Source organism: Rhinoderma darwinii, chromosome 2 (genome assembly GCF_050947455.1).
Source record: "Rhinoderma darwinii isolate aRhiDar2 chromosome 2, aRhiDar2.hap1, whole genome shotgun sequence".
NCBI classification, from domain to species: Eukaryota; Metazoa; Chordata; class Amphibia; order Anura; family Rhinodermatidae; genus Rhinoderma; species Rhinoderma darwinii.
Window position 1 is genome coordinate 107943894 of NC_134688.1, and position 21533 is coordinate 107965426.

Genomic DNA, 21533 nt, shown 5'->3' on the forward strand with positions numbered 1-21533 from the left:
CCCAAAGAACTGCCTCTGCAGCTGCTGACATGAACATAAGACCCTCCGCTGCCAATATTCTTTCTTGCCAAGCAGGCGGAAGGGAGAATATTTCCTGGGAATTTATGACAAAGACTAAGAACGTCCTTGTTCTTGCTGGACCAATGTCTGACTTTCCCAATTTATTAGCCAACAGCGTTGAGGATGAAGCATCAAATGAATCGTCCAGGTATGGAACAACTGGTATCTCCTGTGTTTCCACAGGCAGCTATAGCGGTCACCACATTAGAAAAGGTGTGAGGAACCGAAGAGATCCTGAAAAAAAAGAACTGAATTGCAGGCAGCTTGACACTACTCATATCTACACAGCTATTCTTTGCCATTTTTTCTGCCTCTCAGAAAATATCTATATGAAGCTATGCATCCTTCAAGACAAGGGAGGCCATATCTCATTTCCATAGATGTAATTGTCTCCTATTTGACTTTTCTTCTGTCTGAAGAATAGGAAGTTGATACCTTTCATTTATTTGCCCAAAAGGCTTAGGAGGTAGAATTGCAGGAGAATACACTCCAGTTCCTCTCCCAGGAGTAGGGACCTCCTCTAGGATTTTCCTTCTAGGAATTGTAGAAAGGAGACATCCAGGATGACCTGATGTAAAGGGGCAGTACAGGAAATGCTTCCGGAGGAAGCGTATTGAATAGCCGGACTGTCTGATCTTTAACCGTAGGAAGGGTTATATCTTGCCAGCTTCAGAAGAGAATTGAAGGCGTCCCCTGCAGGAAGGGATCCAGTGTCAGAATTTAGACCTTCTGGTGTCAGAAGTGGAATCAGAATCACCGTCTCCAATGGGAAATGCGACTTAACGCAGAGCCCTAGACTGCTCGGTCATCCTGATTGACTTTGTTAAGGGTTATGGAGCCTCTAAATCCCCTTCTAGGGAACCTTGGTCTGCCTCGGTATTGACTTCTGTGATGTCAGAGGAAGTTTCACGTTGAACTACCTGAAATGACTGGGGTAATGATTCTGCTTTCTTGTTAACCCCTTCCCGCTTTTGGGCGTGACTGTACGTCCGAAATCAAAGTGATTTCCCGCAATAGGGCGTACAGTTACACCCAAACTTTAAACTGTCACCATGTCAACAGACATGGCTTTAAACTGTCACCATGTCAACAGACATGGTGACAGCGTCCTAATCGCAACTGTCATAGACAGTTGCCGAGCAGGACTCGCGGCACAGGACCAATCAGAGTGGTCCCATGCCGGCATGAGCTGTGATTAGCCAGTCAGTACTGACAGGCAAATCACAGCGCAGTAGACTTGTTTTGCCGGCATCTCTGGCTCTGACAAGCTAATTTCTGTCAGAGAGCTTATCAGAGTCGGAAGCTAGTGAGAGGAAAGTGAACAATTGTTAAAAAAAAAACAAAAACACAGCGATCTGCCCGTTGTGCCCACTGACCAAAGATCACCACCTTTGGTGCCCACTGGTTATAAAATACATAATTATATCATTTCAGTCACCCACAGTGTCCTTCTGCTGTGTGAGCTGTGCCCAGCTATCACCTGTCGCAGTACCTGGTCGCCAACACCCTGCTGTGTCCCTAGATTGCCCACTGCCCGAGTTCCCTGTAAGGTAGCAATGCCACGTCTCATTTCGTTTTCCCCCTGGTAGGTAGGGTATGCTTACTCTTTTGAATACAGCAGGGTCGCTGGTCTGTTCTCATTCCGCAGTTGAGAGTAGCGCTGTTTATTTTTTGTTAAAAAAAAGTCTTTTAAAAAAGTTTAAAAAAAATTGTTGGTTAGTTAGTTAGTAGCTGAACTAAATAATGGCCAAAAGAGTCTTCACGAGGAAGCATTTGAAATACTGTGTTCCGATGCGGACAGCGCAAGTGAAGGCGAAGTTACAGCCCCCTCAGGCATTCAAATTAACACTACGGATTTCAGCCCCGTTGATTATTTTAAATTATTTTTTTCGGACGCCCTTTTAAATTTAATGCTCCAGCAGACCAACATATATGCGGAACAGTTTATCGCCCAGAACCCCGACTCTTTTTATGGGAGAGGCCAAAATTGGACCCCCACAAACGCAGTGGAATTGCGGAAGTTTTGGGGCTTATTTTTAAGTTTTGGTCTCATAAAAAAAGCCCAGTATTAGAGACTATTGGTCCCCTGATATTTTATATAATACCCCCCTTTACCGCACAGTAATGACAAGGATGCAATTTGAAGCCATCCTAAAGTTCCTGCATTACAATGACAATAGTCACTGCCCACCCCCACAGGACCCACATTTTGATAGGCTGTATAAAATAAGGCCATTGATTGCCCACTACTCCCAAAGTTTTCACCAAGTTTATACCCCCCAACAAAATATTTCGGTAGATTAATCATTGGTGAGTTTCAAGGGTAGACTGCACTTCAGGCAGTATCTACCCAATAAAAGAGCCCGGTACGGCATAAAACTCTACAAGCTGTGTGAAAGTGCCACCGGTTACACCTACTCTTTTAGGGTTTATGAGGGGAAAGACTCCCATATAGATCTCCCAGAATGCTCCCCCCCCTTCCTAGGAATTAGTGGAAAGATCGTATGGGATCTTATCCATCCTTTACTTGGCAAAGGATATCATCTTTATCTGGACAACTTTTACAACAGTGTCCCATTGCTAAAAGTTCTGTCATCCAGATCCACATTGGCGTGCGGAACAATCCGCTGAAATCAGAAGGGCGTCCCCAAAACTTTGCTGGGTCAGATCCTAAAATTAGGAGAGAGCAGAGGGTGGCTGCAGTGACGATCTAAAGCTCCTGAAGTATAAGGATAAAAGGGACGTCCTTATACTGACCAGTATTCACGACAGCAGAGGCAGCCTTGTCCCTGTACGTGGATCCACCACACAAGTTCCCAAACCATATTGTGTACAGGAGTACAACAAATATATACAATTAGATGAGATTTTTAAAGAAGACTCTAGTTTGTTTTTAAACACCAGTGGTAGGGATTGTAGGGAACTCAGTAGTAGGTTGAAGAACCTCTTCCACCAGAGAACCAAAATCTGGTGGAATAAGGCGTTTTTAGAGAAATACCTCACTTATTCCCCGTGGCCTGAGAGTTCAGGTATTTCCATCATTTGATACAGATAATGATGATTTTAGACAAAAATGGGAGGAATTATCTGACAACTGCTCAAGAGGCTTTATGGAGCTGTTGGTGTCATCCAATCAGTCTACTCTGACTGAAATTGAGCAAAATATTGAGGAGATTCAAAGTATCTGAGGACCTGAATAAAGATCTGGAGAAATGGGAAAAAGAAATCTGTACAGTTAAAGCTGGCAAATTCCAGCGGGATGTCCAGGACTACCAACAACATAGGGTATACAAATGGAGCATGGGCAGGGACTGGTCTAGATCCAAAATACGATCTAGATCATCCTCAATGTCATCTTATACATCGGCGGATGAACCCTCTAGACTGAGAGAGATTGGTAATGCCTTGGAATCTAGTAATGCCCCAAAATCTCAGGCCTCACGAAGATTCTTTGACAGACAAGTTAAACGGAAGAAATCATCCAATGACCGTTGGGATAAGAAACCCAGGCGTAATCTTGAGGTAACAAATCTCTCTGCACATGTCCTCTCTGATGCCCAATGTGAGGTTCTGGAGAGAGGTCTTACTTTTTCACCAACAAACTCCTTTAATTTTTTCACAGCCTTAAAGGATTTACATCTGTTTGCAAGGAAGTTGGTGTTGAAAAAGCTACACAGTAAGGGAAATATGTCTGTGGAATTTAATAGCCCGATGGAGAGGGAAGCACTTCTAGCACTAGAAGATTTATTGCGGGAACAAAGTACTGATGTACCAGGTACGTTTCCAACAGCTGTTGTGCCTAAATCGACCAGATTCCCCCCCTTGTCCCTATGCCCTCAGGTGGAAATTTTCACCAAATTAGTCATTGATGATTTTAAAAAATTGTCCACATACAGGACTAACGACAATCTAACATTTCTCCAAAGGAAAGCACTGAGGGAATTACAATCAATTGATGATATTGTTATTAAAGCTGCGGACAAGGGGGGAAATGTTGTGATTTGGCCAACAATTAAGTATGAAAAAGAGGCCTTCAGACAGCTACGGGACAAGCAGACATACACTAAACTATCATATAATCCGTTGGGCTCTTTCTCACGGGAACTCCTAAAGATCCTAAATGTGGCCTTTGATAAGGGTATTATCCCCAAAAAAATATACGATGGGTTGGTGACCCTTGATCCTAAAATTCCAACCCTATATTTTTTGCCTAAAATACACAAGAATGCCACCGCTCCTCCGGGACGTCCGATCGTCTTCGGCATTGATGGACTCTGCGACCCGATATGTAAGTTCATCGATCATTATTTAAAACCTTTGGTCGCGGATTTACCCTCATATGTCAAGGACACGACGGACGTCCTGGGGAGGATCGATGGTATTCAAATTGAACAAGATATGTACCTTGTCACTGCTGATATAGAATCTTTATATACCAGCATTAGGCATCCTGATGGGCTGGGGGCGATCCGCTTTTTCCTGGGGACCAGCAACTGGGATGGCCAACTATGTGATTTGATTATGCAATTACTACAATTTATTCTAAGTCATAATTTTTTTGTATTTAAGTATTCTTTTTATTTACAGAAGCAGGGTACAGCCATGGGGGCGGCGTGCGCCCCGTCCTATGCGAACCTGTTTCTCGGATTTTGGGAGAGACAGGTTTTCCATGGGGACGGGGCCGGCGCCGCTGACCATGTGCTCTCCTGGACAAGATATATTGATATTTTCTTTATTTGGCAAGGATTGGAGTCTGGGCTGGTGAGTTTCATGCAGCAATTGAATGATAATTCACTTAATATCAAATTGACGTATAAATATCACCCACATCGAGTGGAATTCCTAGATATACAGATCTTCACAGATACTCTGGGTTTTTTAAACACAGATGTTTTCCGCAAGACCACATCTGTCAATGCCTTGCTGCATGCCTCATCAGCCCACACTCCTTCCACCATCAAAGCCATCCCGGTTGGTCAGTTTCTCAGGATGAAGCGGATCTGCTCCTCAGACACATTGTTTGAACAGCAATCCATCGACCTAACCAATAGATTCAAAGAAAGAGGTTATAGTAACAGGAACATCAAATTAGGCTATAGGAGAGCGAGATCTACTCCTCGTACTGAACTCCTAAAAACTAAACAACGAGGCGCTGGGGATACTAATGTACGATTTATATCAACTTTCAATGGGCAATGGGATGCGATGAGAACCATCCTAACTAGACATTGGCCCATTCTGAAGTCTGAACCGCAGCTGGCACAGGGTTTATCAGATAGACCCTTGATGACAGCCAGAAGAGCGAGAAATCTTAAAGATTTCCTTGTGAAGAGCCACTACCTACCTCAACACAATTGTCCATTTGGGTCACGAGGACCCAGAAAGGGGTTTCCCGTGTGGAGATTGCAAAGCCTGTGCCAACATCTGCCGTGCAACAGACTTCTCCACGGTCGATGGAACAAGGGTTTTTGAAATTAGGGAGTATATCTCATGCAGCACAACACATGTGGTATACTATGCCACATGTGGTTGCCCTAAAATCTATATAGGACTTACCTCCAGAGAGTTGAGGGTCCGCACGAGAGAGCACGTGCGAGACATTATGGGGGCAAGAGAGATAGATGACCTCACACAGCTAAAGACGTTACCGAGACATTTTAAAATGTGTCACGACTGCAACCCCAAAACACTACTTATACGGGGGATTGAGAGAGTACATTGTGGCATCAGAGGGGGCAATGTGAAGAGGATTTTGGCACAAAAAGAGTGCAAGTGGATCGTCCTGCTGGGAACGATCAAACCCGATGGACTCAATGAGACATTGAGCTTTGTTCCCTTTCTATAATCCCTACTACTGAGTGTATTCTGTTATTAATTATGTTTTTGTATTGCGATATTATTTTAGGTATCCTTCTTTTGGTCCGGTATGTCTGGTTGTCGTGTATGGTGGGAGTGTTATCTGAGCCATCTGAACATCACGGAGAAACAAAAAACTGCGAAAACAAAGATACTTCAAGTTGCCTAGATATAATTATTGTTATACGATCTTGTATTATAGCCTGTAGATGGCGCTAATGTACATGTATTATTTTGTTTATGGAGTGTCCTTATCTAATAAACATGGTGGTTTGTTAGGATACCTTTGTAATTACACAGAAGGGCATCATGTTATGCAAATTAATAATTTTTTTTTAATTATTTCTTTTGATTATTTGGTCTATGTAATTATAATGAGGTATTTAATACCCTTACTTAATGTAGTTATTTATTATTGCTATTATGAATATGTTTTTTCTTTCATTATTATGTATTTATTTATAATTTAAAATATAATATCACTACTTAGTTTGTGTTGTTTCCATATATAGAAGTTCTTTTTATTTATAATTTTTTTTAATTTTTTATTTTCTATTCACATAATCATCTTGGTGTAGATATGTATACCCTGTATGGATACTACACCCTATCTGGGTTAATTTTAACCCCATAATTTCGTGGTCACATATTTGGCACTGCTATGCCATGTTTCTTATATTATATTTATGTTTACGGAACTTGTATATTTGTGCCGCTATATATTATGTTTTTTTCATTCTATTTTTAGTTCTTATTATTATTATTTTTTCACTATTGTTAGTTTTTTAGATGTCATCAGACTAATAATCCTGTATAGTTAACTATATCCCTGTATTCATAGAATTGCCCCAAATGTTGATAAGGAATATCTCTCTTTGATTAGGATTCTCAGTCACTTACCTTCTTATTTACTCATCTCCCTGATGACGTGCGCGTGTCTGTTGTTGCGGTGGGCGGTGATGCACGGCCCCCTCCGGCTTCATGTCATGCACTGCGCATGCCCGGAATTCCCGTTACGCGTCGGGAATCTGGGCGTGCGCTCCAGCATGTGGAGCCGGAAGTGGGGCCTGCCTCGCTTCCTGTCGCGTCAGCGGACATGCGGCGACTATCATCTCGGCGTTGACGTAGATTCACATGGCCATATTCAATTACTATATAAATACCAGACATAGTCGATACCTTATGTACCCCCTGAGGAAGCAACTGAAAAACCGAAACGCGCGTTGGGGTTATCTGTGGTGGATCCAGCACGTATTTGTACAACATCCTGTGTTCATTATAATGGGTAAGACTGCATCATTTAACTACTTACCATAAAACACTGATTTTCCCATATGTGACTCCTTTTTTTGATGGTAATTGTCCATGCACTTATAAAATTTAGAGTACTCTGTGGATTATCAGCTTGTAAATCACTGTGGTTGTAATATTATATGCAAGTTTTGTGGGTAATATATGCAGTCTATACTCCATGCTTTTACATCTTTTTACTCAGTTATAATCGTGCTGAAGTTTATATCACCATAGTATCAGTACTAGAGTCTTACAATTATGTGTTTTTAAATGTATGTTATTTTGTACAATAAAGGTGTTATATTATATACTTTGACTATAAGCTCTACTTTTCTTCGGTATGGTTTAAATCAATATGGAGCAGTCTATATGGTAAAATATGGGGGGAGGTTGTTACTTTAAACTTCACCTAGCCTGTAACCAATGTGCGCTCAGAGTCTATCTATTTATAAATATATGGGTGGCGTTGACCTGTCTGACCAGGTCATAAAACCATACAGCGCCATGCGCTAAACCAAGGTATGGTATAAAAAGCTGTCTGTGCATCTTACACAGATGGCTTTATACAACGCCTTTGTCCTCTGCAGATATGCCGGCAGTGGGGATACGTTCCTGCAATTTCAGGAAAAGGTCAAGTCCCTGATATTTGATGACCAGGTAGGAGAGGGCAGTTCATCTGGTTCTTCCATCAGCAGGATAGTTCCCGGCCAGCATTTCCCCACAGAAATCCCCCCCACTGAAAAGAAACGGAAGCCCCCAAAAAAATGCCGTGTGTGCGCCAAGCGAGGCATTCGTAAGGACGCCACATCCATTGTGAGACGTGTCCCACAAATCCCGGCCTGTGCGTGAAACTATGTTTCAAAATATACCATACCTCCTTGGATTTTTTATTTATTTATTATTCATTCACCTTTTCTGTCTCCCATATTGGCCATGACCAATTATTCATTTTTTTAATGACCAGCCCCATTTAAAATTTGATCATTTAAAATTTGTAAAAAAACACCTAAAACAAAACTAAAAATTCTCACTATACCAAGAACCCGAGGGAGTGTCTTTCTCACCTAGGTTGCAAATCTGGGTGAGAGGAATAAATCCAGATAAGATTGGTTGTCTCAGCAAATCTTTTTTTGCTGAGGCCTTTGATTTATTTTTTGGGCTGGATTTTATGGAATGGTGGGTAGGTTGGTAGTGGGACCTGCCATTCCCTCTCCCTCCATTGCGGGTTTTCCAGGTTGTCCACCTTAGTTAGGCCCCATGCACACGAACGTGTTTTTGCGGCCGCAATTCCCCCGAAAATCCACGGGAGAATTGCGGCCCCATTCATTTCTATGGGGCCATGCACACGACCGTAGCTTTTACGGTCCGTGCATGGCCCGGGAGCCCGCACCGCAGAAAGAACGGACCTGTCTTATTACGGCCGTGTTCTGCGGTCCGGGCTCATTGAAAATAATGGCCGGGGCCATGTGCATGGCCCGCGATTTGCGGCTGACAGCCCGCAGCCGGCCAACCCGAAAATCACGGCCGTGCACATGGCTACGGTCGTGTGCATGAGGCCTTACTAAAATTAAAGTATTTCTTATTATACCCCTAGATGAATACCTAGAGGGTTGTCACTTCACAATTAAAAAATTCTCACTATACCCCTAGATGAATACCTAGAGGGTTATCACTTCACAAATTAAAAATCCTCACTATACCCCTAGATAAATACCTTGAAAGGTGTTACATTACAATCTAAATCTTCTCACTATACCGCTAGATTAATTCTTTGAGGGGTTTAGTTTCCTAAATGGGGTCACTTTTCTGGGTTTCTAATGTTTTGACACCCCAGAGCCTCTGTTTTCATGACACTGGGCATTAAATGCCATCGTAGTAGGCCTCAGATGTTGCATGGTGCCCTTTACCTTCTGTGCCCTTTACCTTCTGAGCCCTTCTGGAACTTTTCATTTTCACTGCTCAATTCTAATGAAATCTATGAAATACCTGTGGGGTCAAAATGCTCACTACACCCCTAGATGAATTCCTCAACGGGTGTAGTTTCCCAAATGGAGTCACTTTTGGGGGGTTTCCACTGTACCGGTACCTTAGGAGCTTTACAAATGCGACATGGTGCAGAGAAATCAATCCAGCAAAATCATCGCTCCAAAAGCGAAATGGCGTGCCTTCACTTCCGAGTCCTGCCGCTTGCCCAAACAGCAGTTTATGACCACATGTTTGGTATTTCCGTACTCTGGAGAAGTTGCTTTACAAATGTTGGGGTGCTTTTCCTCATTTATTTGTTGAAAAAAATAAAAATTTTGAGGTAAAGCTACATCTTATTGGAAAATAATGTAATGTTTCATTTTCACTGCCCAATTCTAATGAAATCTATGAAACACTTGTAGGGTTAAAATGCTCACTACACCCCTAGATGAATTCCTCAAGGGGTGTAGTTTCAAAATGGGGTATTTCCTTTGTTTAGGCACCACAAGACCTCTTCTAACCGGACATGGTGTCTGAAATATAATCTAAGAAAAGGAAGGCCCTAAAATCCACTAGGTGCTCCTTTGCTTCTGAGGCCTGTGTTTCAGTCCATTAGCACACTAGGGCCACATGCGGGATATTTCTAAAAACTGCAGAATCAGGGCAATAAATATTCAGTTGTATGTTTCTGGTAAAACCTTCAGTATTACAGGACAAATTGATTCAAATGGTATTTCTGCAAAAAAAAACAAATTACATTTGAAAATTTTCCTTCCACTTTGCTTTAATTCCTGTGAAACGCCTAAAGGGTTAAAAAAAACTTTCTGAATGCTGTTTTGAATACTTTGAGGGGTGCAGTTTTTAAAGTGGGGTGATTTGTTGGGGTTTCTAATATATAAGGCCCTCAAAGCCACTTCACAACTGAACTGTTCCCTAAAAAAAATGGGCTTTTGAAATTTTATTGAAAATGTGAAAAATTATAAGCCTTGTAACGTCCTAGAAAAATAAAAGGATGTTCAAAAAACGATGCCAATCTAAAGTAGACATATGGGAAATGTTAGCTAGTAACTGTTTTGTGTGGTATAACTATCTGTCTTACAAGCAGATACATTTTAATTTAGAAAATGCTAATTTTTGCAAATTTTCTCTAAATTTTGGTGTTTTTCACCCAAAAATATTGAATATATCGACCAAATTTTTTCACTAACATAAAGTACAATATGTCACGAGAAAACAATCTCAGAATCGCTTGGATAGGTAAAAGCATTCCCGAGTTATTACCACATATAGTAACACACGTCAGATTTAAAAAATGAGGCTCTGTCATTTGGTCCAAAAGTGGCTACGTCCTTAAAGGGAATGTGACGCGTTTTTAGTTAAACAATTAGTGTATAGGTGATTAAACATTGTTCTAATTTTTTTAATTTTTTTCACGAGTCAGGAAATATTATAAATTAGATTCTAATTTATAATATTTCCCAGTGCTGGTCACTAGATGGAGCAATTCCCAAAATTGCAGCATTGCATGTGGTAAAGCAACCACATTGCTTTATGCTGCAAAATTTGAGAAAACTCACTCGCTCTAGTGAGCTCTCAGAATCCCCCCTCCTTTATCCTGGCTAGTGCCGGGAGAAACGAGGGGATTGAACGGTCAAACCTCCTACACTGTGTCTCGCCATTTTTTGAGCTAACACACAGTGTAGTAGGTTTACATACATTAGTAAACACACAGTAAAACACTTACATACACAGAAATAACTTACCTGCTCCAGTCGCCGCCGCTCCCTCCGGTCCGTCCGCTCCGTCTGCTACCGCCGCTCCAAGTGCACAAGTCCGGAAGCTGCGACCGGAAGTAGTAATCTTACTGTCCGGCCGCGACTTCCGGTCTACAGGAAAATGGCGCCGGACAACTTGGACTGTGTGGGAGCGGCGCATGCGCCGTTCCCACACAGACGGCGTACAGCATAGTGGATGGAACGGGCCCCGTTTGCATTCACTATGGGACTGTAGCTGCCATATTCGATGTCTGTATGTGTCGTTAATCGACACATACAGAAATGGAAAAAAAATGGCAGCCCCCATAGGGAAGAAAAAGTGAAAAAAAAATAAATAAAAGTAAAACACAAACACACAAATGAATATAAAAGTTTTTAATAAAACACTAAAATCAAACTGATGTAAAAAAAATTTTTTCGTGACAGTTCCTTTAAGGAATTAAGAAAGGTCTTTAAACCTTTAGTCAGCTAGGACCCTAAGAGTCTATTGACTCTCATAGTCCTGCAAGACAAACTTACCTGTTGGGATAGTATCACCGAGGTAGTCAGGGGTGAAAATTATGATATCATCACATGTAACTCTGGCATTTATATCACTTTGGATCTCTTAGAATCCATTTTTGGTGAGCCTTAGAGATTTCCAGAAGTCAATGGAACTAGGCACGGATTCTCAGCCAGCTCTCCTACGCTGGACTTTCGAGGATTCAAGCTGAGTAACTTTTGCGATCTGACGAGAGCAGACATCTACAGCCTAGCCTCCCATATTTGGCTTATCTGTGGGATAGGTCTTTTTCCTTTTTTTTATTTTGTTGTTTGTTTTTTTTAAATAAAATCTTTGGCTGTCAGGAAATACCGGGAGTTGCAGTTCAACAACTATACAGCTATAGTGCAAAAGATTGCTGTGCACTTCTGCGGTTCGTAATGAATTGCGCCACTGGCCCTGCTCAGCAGAGTAGGCCCTTCAGGAGCACACTTGGAGATTTGACCTGAACTCAGCAGGTACAATAGCCTGGGCGGTTTTGGCGATATAATCTTGGAGGAGGACCTCATCCAAAAGAAACATTGACCGTATTCTAGATGTTTCCTCTTCTGCCATCATAGCTTTATTACAAAGCTTCATCCACTTCAAAGGCCCTAGGTCCCCTAGAGGTGGAGGTGAGCGCTTCCCCCTGGTCAACATCCTGGTCCCTTGACCGGATGGACTTCCACAATTTCCATTGGATTGACAAATTGACATGAGACATTGCCCCTGGCAACGCTTAGATCTTCCTGATAGAAGGAACACTTCTTCCATTCCACATGGATATTTGAATGGTCCTTAAATCACCTGAAGGTAGGTGTAAGGTAATTGGGTGAGGAAATTAGGGAGGGAGTAAAGTTAATTGGGTAAGGGGATTAGTGTAGGAGGATGTAAGGGCTCATTCACACGAGCCTCGAATCTCGCCTGTGTAACGGCCGTTAAAACAACGGCCGTCACATGGACCCATGTATTTCAATGGGGCCATTCACACAATCCTTCTTTCACTGGAGCGTGTGAACAGTCCGTTAAAAAAATAGGACATGTCCTATTTTCCTGTGTGTCACGCATCCCTCCGTAGACTGTAGTCTGTGAGGGTTTCCGTGACAACGCGTCCTGCACGGGTCCACCTCGGACGTGGAGAACGACAGTTTTCATGTCTGAGGTGGGCTATGTTTGTGCGAATGTTGCTTAAGACAGGTAATATGGAGGAGAGCAGGCTAATTTTGTTTCTGTATACAGGGAAAAGCAAGATCCACCCACCCAGCCCTTATTATAAGTTTTATTGTAATGTTCTGTGTTGTAAGGCGGGATTGCGGCACTTCACACACATGGAGTCGGTAGCTATGGGCCACGGCGAGATAACCACAAGCTACACGGCAGGGTTTTTGTCTCTGGAGGGACACAAGCTAGACGGCTGGTCCCCGGTTCGGACGGACTTGGGCAACTATGGAGGTTGGTCACGGTAGCCAGCGGTTGCTCGGGGGGGGGGAGCAGGTGGAGGTGCTCGTGCACCGCTGGCTCCTAGTCCTTGGGAGGGCTGGGGCAGGCGGGCCCCGGCCTATCACGTGAGATGCCGCAATTGGTCGGATTCACCAAACTGAGCTGTATAATGTGTTTTAAATAAAGAGTGGCTAGTGCCACAAATTTATTTGCCATTATATTGTTGTTGTGTGGTTATTTGTGTTAGATTAGTGGGGGTTTAACATGTGCACTCCTTAATGCATACATGAACAAATGGAAGAGGATTGCTCTTCATACTAAACTTTCTCAAAGACTCTTAGAGAAACGCTGAACTCTCCGGGCACTTCTGCCCTCAGCTTCCTAGAGGGAGGAAAAAGTTTAAGGTGCATTTTTGTAACAACCGCTAAACCCTAAATAGCATGTTGCAGCAGCAGTCTCCAGACTGCATAGGGTTAAAACACCCTAAGGCCCTATTCACATGACAGGGTTTCCCGGCCGTGTGACGGCCGTTCAAAAAGCGTCCGTCACACGGTCGCAGTAGGAACAATAGACCCCAAATGGAGCTATTCACACAATCGATTTTTTGACAGCCCGGGAAACCGGGCCATCAAAAATTGGGACATGCCCTATTTTCGGCCGTTCGCCCGGCTCCCATAGAAGTCTATGGGGCCGGGTAATACAGGGCCATAACTGGAATGTGCTTTCCGAGTGCGGCCGTGTCTTCCGTCGCTTGCTCTCTCCTACTCCTCCTCACAGTGCGAAGTGCATGTGGGGAGGAGGAGGAGGGTATTTTTTTGCTCCTTGTAGGAGCAGAATCCCCAATCCCCGGCCACAGCTTCGGCAACGCTCCAGGAGAAGTCCCTGACTTCACTGTCCATATATGGACACAGTGACGTCAGGGACTTCTGAAGCAGAATCTCCGACTCTGTGGACGGTGTTTCCGCTCCAGGAGAAGTCCCTGACTTCACTGTCCATATATGGACACATTGACGTCAGGGACTTCTGAAGCGGAATCCCCGGCGCTGTGGCCGGTGTTTTCGCTCCAGGAGAAGTCCCTGACTTCACTGTACATATATGGACACAGTGACGTCAGTGACTTCTGAAACGGAATCCCCGGTGCTGTGGCCGTTGTTTCCGCTCCAGGAGAAGTCCCAAGACTTCACTGTCCATATATGGACATTGAAGTCAGGGATTTCTCCTGGAACTGTGGCACTATCTACAGAAAGGTAGTGTGGCACTGCCTACAGGGGGCCGTGTGGCACTACTTATAGGGGGGTGGTGTGGCATTACCTACAGGGGGCTGTGTGGCATTACCTACAGGGGGCTGTGTGGCATTACCTACAGGGGGCTGTGTGGCATTACCTACAGGAGGCTATGTGGCACTACCTACATGGGGGCTGTGTGGCACTACCTACAAGGGGCTGTGTGACATTACCTACAGGGGGCTGTGTGGCATTACCTACAGCCCCCTTGTACATAGCACCCCCTGTAGATGGCACGCCCCCCTTCCCATAGATTGCGCCACTGTAAGGGGCTGCTGCAGGAGAAGTCCCTGATGTCACTGTCCATATATGAAAAAACAAATAGTTTCCACAGCACTGGACTGCAGGTGGGTGCACGCCTCAATTGGACCTGGTCCACGGTCCTCAATATCAGGCAGACAAAAAATGGACAGAAGCAGCACTTCCAAAAAGCATCAGCAGTTTATTCACCTGTGCGACATTTCAGTCCAACAGGTTTGATAAAAGTCCTGGTTGACTGAAACGTTGCACAGGTGAATAAACTGCTGATGCTTTTTGGAAGTGCTGCCTCTGTCCATCTTTTGTCTGACTGTCCATATATGTCCCCTGCTCTTGAAGCGAAAACCCCGGCCACAGCGGCCCGTAATTTCGCTCCAGGAAAAGTCCCTGACATCACTGTCCATATAGTGACGTCAGGGACTTCTGGTGCAGAATCCCCGGACACAATTTCGGCAACGCTTTGGCCGGGGATGAGGGATTCTGCTCCTACAGGGACCAAAAAAATTCTCCTCCACTTCACACTGTGAGGAGGAGAAGAGAGCGAGCAAGCGGCAGAAAGCACTACCGTCACTCGAATCACATCCAAGTGGCAGCCATGCTTTACTTGGCTCTATAGACTTCTATGGGAGCCGTGCGGCCGGGTGAACGGCTCAAAATAGGGCATAATCCATCTTTTTGATGGCCCGGTTTACCGGGTCGTCAAAAAAACGCCCGTGTGATGGCTGCTCAAAAAACGGCCGTCGCACGGACAAGAATCCCTGTCGTGTGAATAGGGCCTTCGTACATCTCCCAGGAATGTCAGAAATTCAGCATAACAACATGAAAATAGTAACACAATGGAAACAAGCAGTGCAAACTTTTGGCCAAGTCCAAAGGAAAGAAAAAAATAAATGGTAGAAGGGGCTAGTTGTCCTTATATAGGGAGAAGACTAGTTGATTAAATAAAAAATTCCAACTAGTTCACAGGGGCAGAAATACCCCATTATTGTGCTGCTGCAGGAGGTACTCACATAATACACGCCCACTTGGACTTTTACTTTTAAACACACCCACTTGGGACTTTTGCAAGCCTCATTTGCATAACTACAAAAATGGTCATAACTTGGCCAAAAATGCTCGTTTTTTAAAAATAAAAACGTTACTGTAATCTACATTGCAGCGCCTATCTGCTGCAATAGCAGATAGGGGTTGCAAAATCTGGTGACAGAGCCTCTTTAACAGCTCCGTGTGTCACCCTCGTATGATGCGTGGCTGCGTGATTTTCGCGCAGCTGCCATCATTATGACACTCTGTATGTTTGTAAACAGAAAAGCACGTGGTGCTTTTCTGTTTTCATTCATATTTTTTACTGCTGTTGCGCGAATCACGAGCGTCACACGGAAGTGCTTCCGCGTGCTGCGCGTGATTTTCACGCAGCCATTGACTTCAATGGGTGCGTGATGCGTGAACAACGAAAACATAACGGACATGACGTGAGTTTTACGCAGCGCACACACGCTGCGTGAAACTCACGAACAGTCTGTACGGCCCCATAGACTAACATAGGTCCGTGAGAGGCGCGTGAAAATCATGCGCGTTGCACGGACGTATATCGCGTTCGTCTAAATAAGCCCTAAGTCTTAGCGGGCAGGGGAAGGGGCGTAACTAGGAAAGACTGGGCCCCATAGCAAACTTTTGACTGGGCCCCCCTCCCCTGGGTGCCAAACACAGCCCCCCCTGTAGATAGTTCCCCCCATAGGTTCTGCCATACAGCCCCCTTGTAGACAGTGCTATACAGCCCCCCCTGTAGACAGTGCCATGCAGCCCCACTTGTAGTGCAATGTATTAGATCTGTCAGTCATTCACTGACAGCAAGCCGATTAGGCTTCGCCTCCCGGCGGGGCCTAATCCGCTTCCGTAATAGCAAAGCAGGAGGCTTTGTTAGGTCTCCTGTTGCCATAGTAGCAGTCCGCAGCCCTGATTGTACAATCAGGGCTGCCGATCTGCTGACAACCACTAAGATGCAGTGATCGTTGCATCTCAGGGATTCATGGTAGGGATTGGCGCTAGCTCCGGTTCCTGCCATTACAGGTGGATGTCAGCTGTAACATACAGCTGACATCCACCGCTGATGATGCCGGCTCAGCTCCTGAGCCACCACCATCTTGCCGGCGGCTACGGAAGCCTTTCAGGCCCCACCACCGAGCGGGGGCTGAAAGTTTTCAATGCTAGGCAGATCGGGAGGCCAGTATTAGGCCTCCGGTTGCCATTGCAGCCACCGGCACCCCGGCGATTTCATTGCTGGGGTGCCGATGAGCTGCAAACACCATAAATGAAGCGATTACTTATGAGCGCTGCATTTAAGGGGTTAATGGTGGGGATCGAAGCTAACTTCGGTCCCCGCCATTACAGCCGGATCTCAGCTGTAAGATACAGCTGACATCCGGGGGTGATGGCACCGACTCAGCTTCTGAGCCGGTGCCATGCATTTGTCGTAAGTATATGACATTATGCGGGAAGCTCTGGCTTTCCATGACGTATACTTACGACAAATGTCGGGAAGGGGTTAAATAAAAATGTGGAGCATTAAAAACGTATACAAACGTGTACCATTTTCTGTTTACGTCTGTTTTTTATAGCGTGTACGTTTAGCGAATACTCACATGTATATGTTTCTGTCAGTTTTTTATCTAAAAAAACGTATACGTTTTTATTTTTAAAGTGAACACTGATAGAGAAAAAAAACGCGGACAGATTTACTGTATTTAAACGAATACAAGCATATAGGATTACATTCTCCATTGAGATCAATGTTAAAAAAAACTTTACGTCGCGTATACCTTTTTGTTTTTAAATACACAATAGCGTAGCAGACTACGCTTTTCATTACTTTCAAAAAACAGTATCCCAACGTAAACCATGACAAACATAGACCAAACGGATGCCATTTTGGTCTACCTGTAACCCATTATCGTCTATGTATACGCCGAGCTATACGTTTCAATACTTTTTTTAGTGTTTAAAAAAACGTATACGCTCAGCAGATAGCACAAACGCGATGTAAATGAGGCCTTAGGGAGACTACTCTGGGGTTAGCAACCTGGGGATACTAGCAGCCAAGTCCACAAAGGTCAGAGGGTGAACACCTAGTTATCCCTTAGAGTACGCTCCTGTTTGTTTACCCCTACGCCAAATCCCTTAGCAACACATTAGTTCCACACCATCCTGTTAGCCATGTGACAGTCACTACTTCTGTGGGCTCTGTGACAGGGACAACAGAATCTTATATTTTTATATAAAACAATGAATTCTGGTGGGATGAGGGACCAGGTCAGGTGCTTTAGCCCACTAGGATCTAGCATTCTTACATGGAACAAGGTCAATTTTTATTGGGCAGAGGAATCATGAAATGTTATATTCCTATTTTAAACAAGCAGAATCCTAGAGGGCAGAGGGACTGGGTACTTTAGGTTACTGGGATCTAGAATTCCTATATAAAACAGGCTAATTTCCAGGGAGCAGAGGGACCAGGTCCTTTAGGTTACTAGGATCTAGAATTCCTATATTAAACAAGTGGAATCCTAGAGGGCAGAGGGACCAGGTTCTTTAGGTTACTGGGATCTAGAATTCCTATATAAAACAGGCTAAATTCTAGAGAGCAGAGGGACCAGGTCCTTTAGGTTACTAGGATCTAGAATTCCTATATTAAACAAGTGGAATCCTAGAGGGCAGAGGGACCAGGTTCTTTAGGTTACTAGGATCTAGAATTCCTATATAAAACAGGCTAAATTCTAGAGGGCAGAGGGACCAGGTCCTTTGGGTTACTAGGATCTAGAATTCATAGATAGAACAGGCTAAATTCTAGAGGGCAGAGGGACCAGGTCCTGCGGGTTACTAGGATCTAGAATTCATAGACAGAACAGGCTAAATTCTAGGGAGCAGAGGGACCAGGTTCTTTAGGTTACTAGGATCTAGAATTGATAGATAGAACAGGCTAAATTCTAGAGGGCAGAGGGACCAGGTCCTGCGGGTTACTGGGATCTAGACACAATTTCGTGTAACACCTCCCACAACACTGACATGTGACAGACACAACCAGCTGCTGTCCGGAGCCAATAAACACCTTCCCACATATCTCCTAGCAGCAGGTGTGACCCCTAACCGTTGTCCCGGAAGTACACCCCTCCTACCCCGCCATATCCCGGAAGCAGTTCGCGCTGGGCGTTCTTTCTTCAGCCATCTTGGAACTGAACTCCTCACACAGTAAGTGTCTCTTTTGCATCCAATTCCATCTTAAACGTTCTCCAAGTAAATCCTCGTCTAGAAAGTATCCAGGGCTAGGATGGGGTGTAGTGTTTAGGTTACTGGGGATATGGCCGCCGGGTGGACTCAGGCTGACTGTAGAAATGCCGGGAAGATGACGGTACCGGAGTAGTAACATGGGGAGCGAGAGGCGCTGGCTCACGGCTCCGAGGGTTTCTTGTGTGGTTCCGGGATAGAAGTCTGAGGATTTGTGTAGAGTCCAGGCTGGTGTGTTACCGTCCTGTTGTGACCCTACATATCATGTGCGGCCTCCGGGAACAGGCTCGGACCTTCCTGGCACCACTCGGGCTGTCTGTCTCGTTACGTAAAGCTGGTTGAGGCCCGAGTGCTGCCCGCTGTGCCCTGCCCAAGTCCCGGACCCAGGTCTCACAATTCCTTTACGCTTCTCAAATAACTGTTTAAACCGCTTCAAGTCGTGGCTGCCAGAACTACGTCCGTCCATAAGTTTACTAGTGTGTGGACATGTGACTGGAGAGCCGGGCGCCTAGTCCTCTCAGGGAGTTCTCAATTGTTCTGTTAGTCCATGTTCACAAACACTTATATTCCAAGTCATGTAGAAGTATCTCGTCTGTGTTAATGGAGGACTTTCAGAGTTTCTCATGGTTGATGTTCTTTTTGTTTTTATTTACTTTTGCTGCTATTGACAATGACCTCCAATGTAACACTTTATAGTTTGGGGAAGCCGTAATCCCTATAATGTGGCAATGATTCAAGAGGAGCGAGGACCCTGAGCATAGGAGCTTATAATCTAACCATATAAGGCAATGCTGATGGTCTCAGATTTTTGCTGTCTGTCCATACACATTCAGTAGCTGTTTGACTAATGGTTCCCCCATGAACATGCACGTTCAGACTGACCTCTGGGAACAAATGATCAGAGAAGTTATCCTTCCCAAAGAAGACATTGGGGGAGGGGGGGGGGGTTTGAGTTGTGGGATCCACCAGTATAGTTGTGTATGACCGCGATCACATATTGCACGCACAGTCCGTGGTGAGCAATTATGACCTAAATAAAAATCGGGATTCATTGAACACGATTATTGAACAATTTAAGCCACACCCCTTTTGCATACCACACACCATATTTGCATGCTACGCCATTGAATTTATAATTATCCCCTGAGCCTGTTTTATACTACTGTATATAATATACCCCCTGACACTGCCCCCGCCCAGTATATTTACCCCATAGTTATCCCCACACAGTATGCTGCCCTTGCAAATGGTAACGCTCCTCAGAAGTCCTCCACACAGTATAATGCCCCATAACTGTCCTCCACACACTATAATGCCACCATAACTGTCATATGATGTCCCTATACTGCGCTTACACAGTATAATGCTCCCATAGCTGCACCCCCCACAGTATAAAGTCCCCCATAGCTTTCCCTGCGCTGTATAATTCCCCCACCGCTGCCCTCAATAGTGCCTGATAATAATATACATACTCCCCTAACCCCGTTCCAATGATGAGTGGAGGAGATCCCTCTGGTCTGTGCAGCTCAGCGCAGACAGGCGCGATGACATTACTGCCTCGCGTCCAGCGATACCTAGTGAATGGTAAAGCAGTGACCTTATGGTCCCCTGCTCCACCATTAGATTCAACTGTATCCTGAGGTTGTAGATAGTTTAAACCGGGAAAAAATTATTGAAACTAAAACTGGCAAAGTGACGACAATTAATTGCGCTGATTTTCGATTAATTGCCCAGCCCTATGCCCAATCGATTTAGACTAGTTTGTCATATTGCACCCTTATTTTTCAATCTCAAATTACATATATTACATAGTTTGTACGGTTGAAAAAAGACACATGTCCATCAAGTTCAACCAAGGGATGGGAAAGGGGAAGTAAAAAATTTCTACACATAGGAACTAATATTTTTTACAGATCTTGATTCCACGTAGTTCTACTGAACAAACCTTAGATTTCCGCAAGTATCTATGGTGGCTTACATTTATTTCAGTAGAAGTTCTAAAAAAAAGTAGGCATGGGCAGTTCTGTGTAGTCACTCTACCAGAAATCACCCCAATAGTCTTAAAGAGGCTCTGTCACCACATTGTAAGTGCCCTATCTCCTACATAAGGAGGTCGGCGCTATAATGTAGGTGACAGTAATGCTTTTTATTTAAAAATACGATCTATTTTCACCACGTTATTAGAGATTTTAGCTTTACGCTAATTTGTTTCTTAATGGACAACTGGGCGTGTTTTACTATTGACCAACTGGGCGTTGTACAGAGGAGTGTATGACGCTGACCAATCAGTGACCAATCAGCGTCATGCACTTCTCTCCATTCATTTAGTCAGCGAATAGGGATCCTGCTAGATCAGTATGTGCTGTTTCTATGGTATGTTCACACGCCCTATTTACGGACGTAATTCAGGCGTTTTACGCCTCGAATTACGGCAGATAAAACGGCTCCAAACCGTCTGCAAACATCTGCCCGTTGAATTCAATGGGTCTTACGGTGTTCTGTGCAGACGGGCTTTTTTTTAGGAGCCGCTGTCAGAAGACTTAAAAAGACGCCCGCCTCAAAGACGTGCATGTCACTTCTTGGGATGTAATTGGAGCCGTTTTTCATTGACTCCAATGAAAACCAGCACCAATTACATCCGTAAAAGTCGCAGCGAAAAACGCGTGCACTTGTCAAAACGTCTGAAATTCAGGAGCTGCTTTCGCCTGAAAACAGCTCCATAATTTCAGACATAATTGTGAACATACCCTCATACTGACAAATTAACTTTATTGAAGTGTATAGACAGTGAATAGACATTCCTTC

General features: G+C 44.3%; 1 protein-coding gene across 50 annotated transcripts in view; it reads left to right on the plus strand.

The window, feature by feature from the left end:
• NACA (nascent polypeptide associated complex subunit alpha) overlaps positions 1 to 21533 on the plus strand; it is a 495234-nt gene that overhangs the window by 416852 nt on the left and 56849 nt on the right. For 25 of the 50 annotated variants that reach the window (XM_075852026.1, XM_075852035.1, XM_075852043.1 and 22 more), the window contains exon 1: positions 18583 to 18692. The exons of 4 other annotated variants lie outside the window; for them this stretch is intronic. The gene's annotated coding sequence lies outside the window, so the exon portion shown is untranslated. 21 more of the 50 variants (XM_075852057.1, XM_075852056.1, XM_075852064.1 and 18 more) reach the window with 7 other exon arrangements.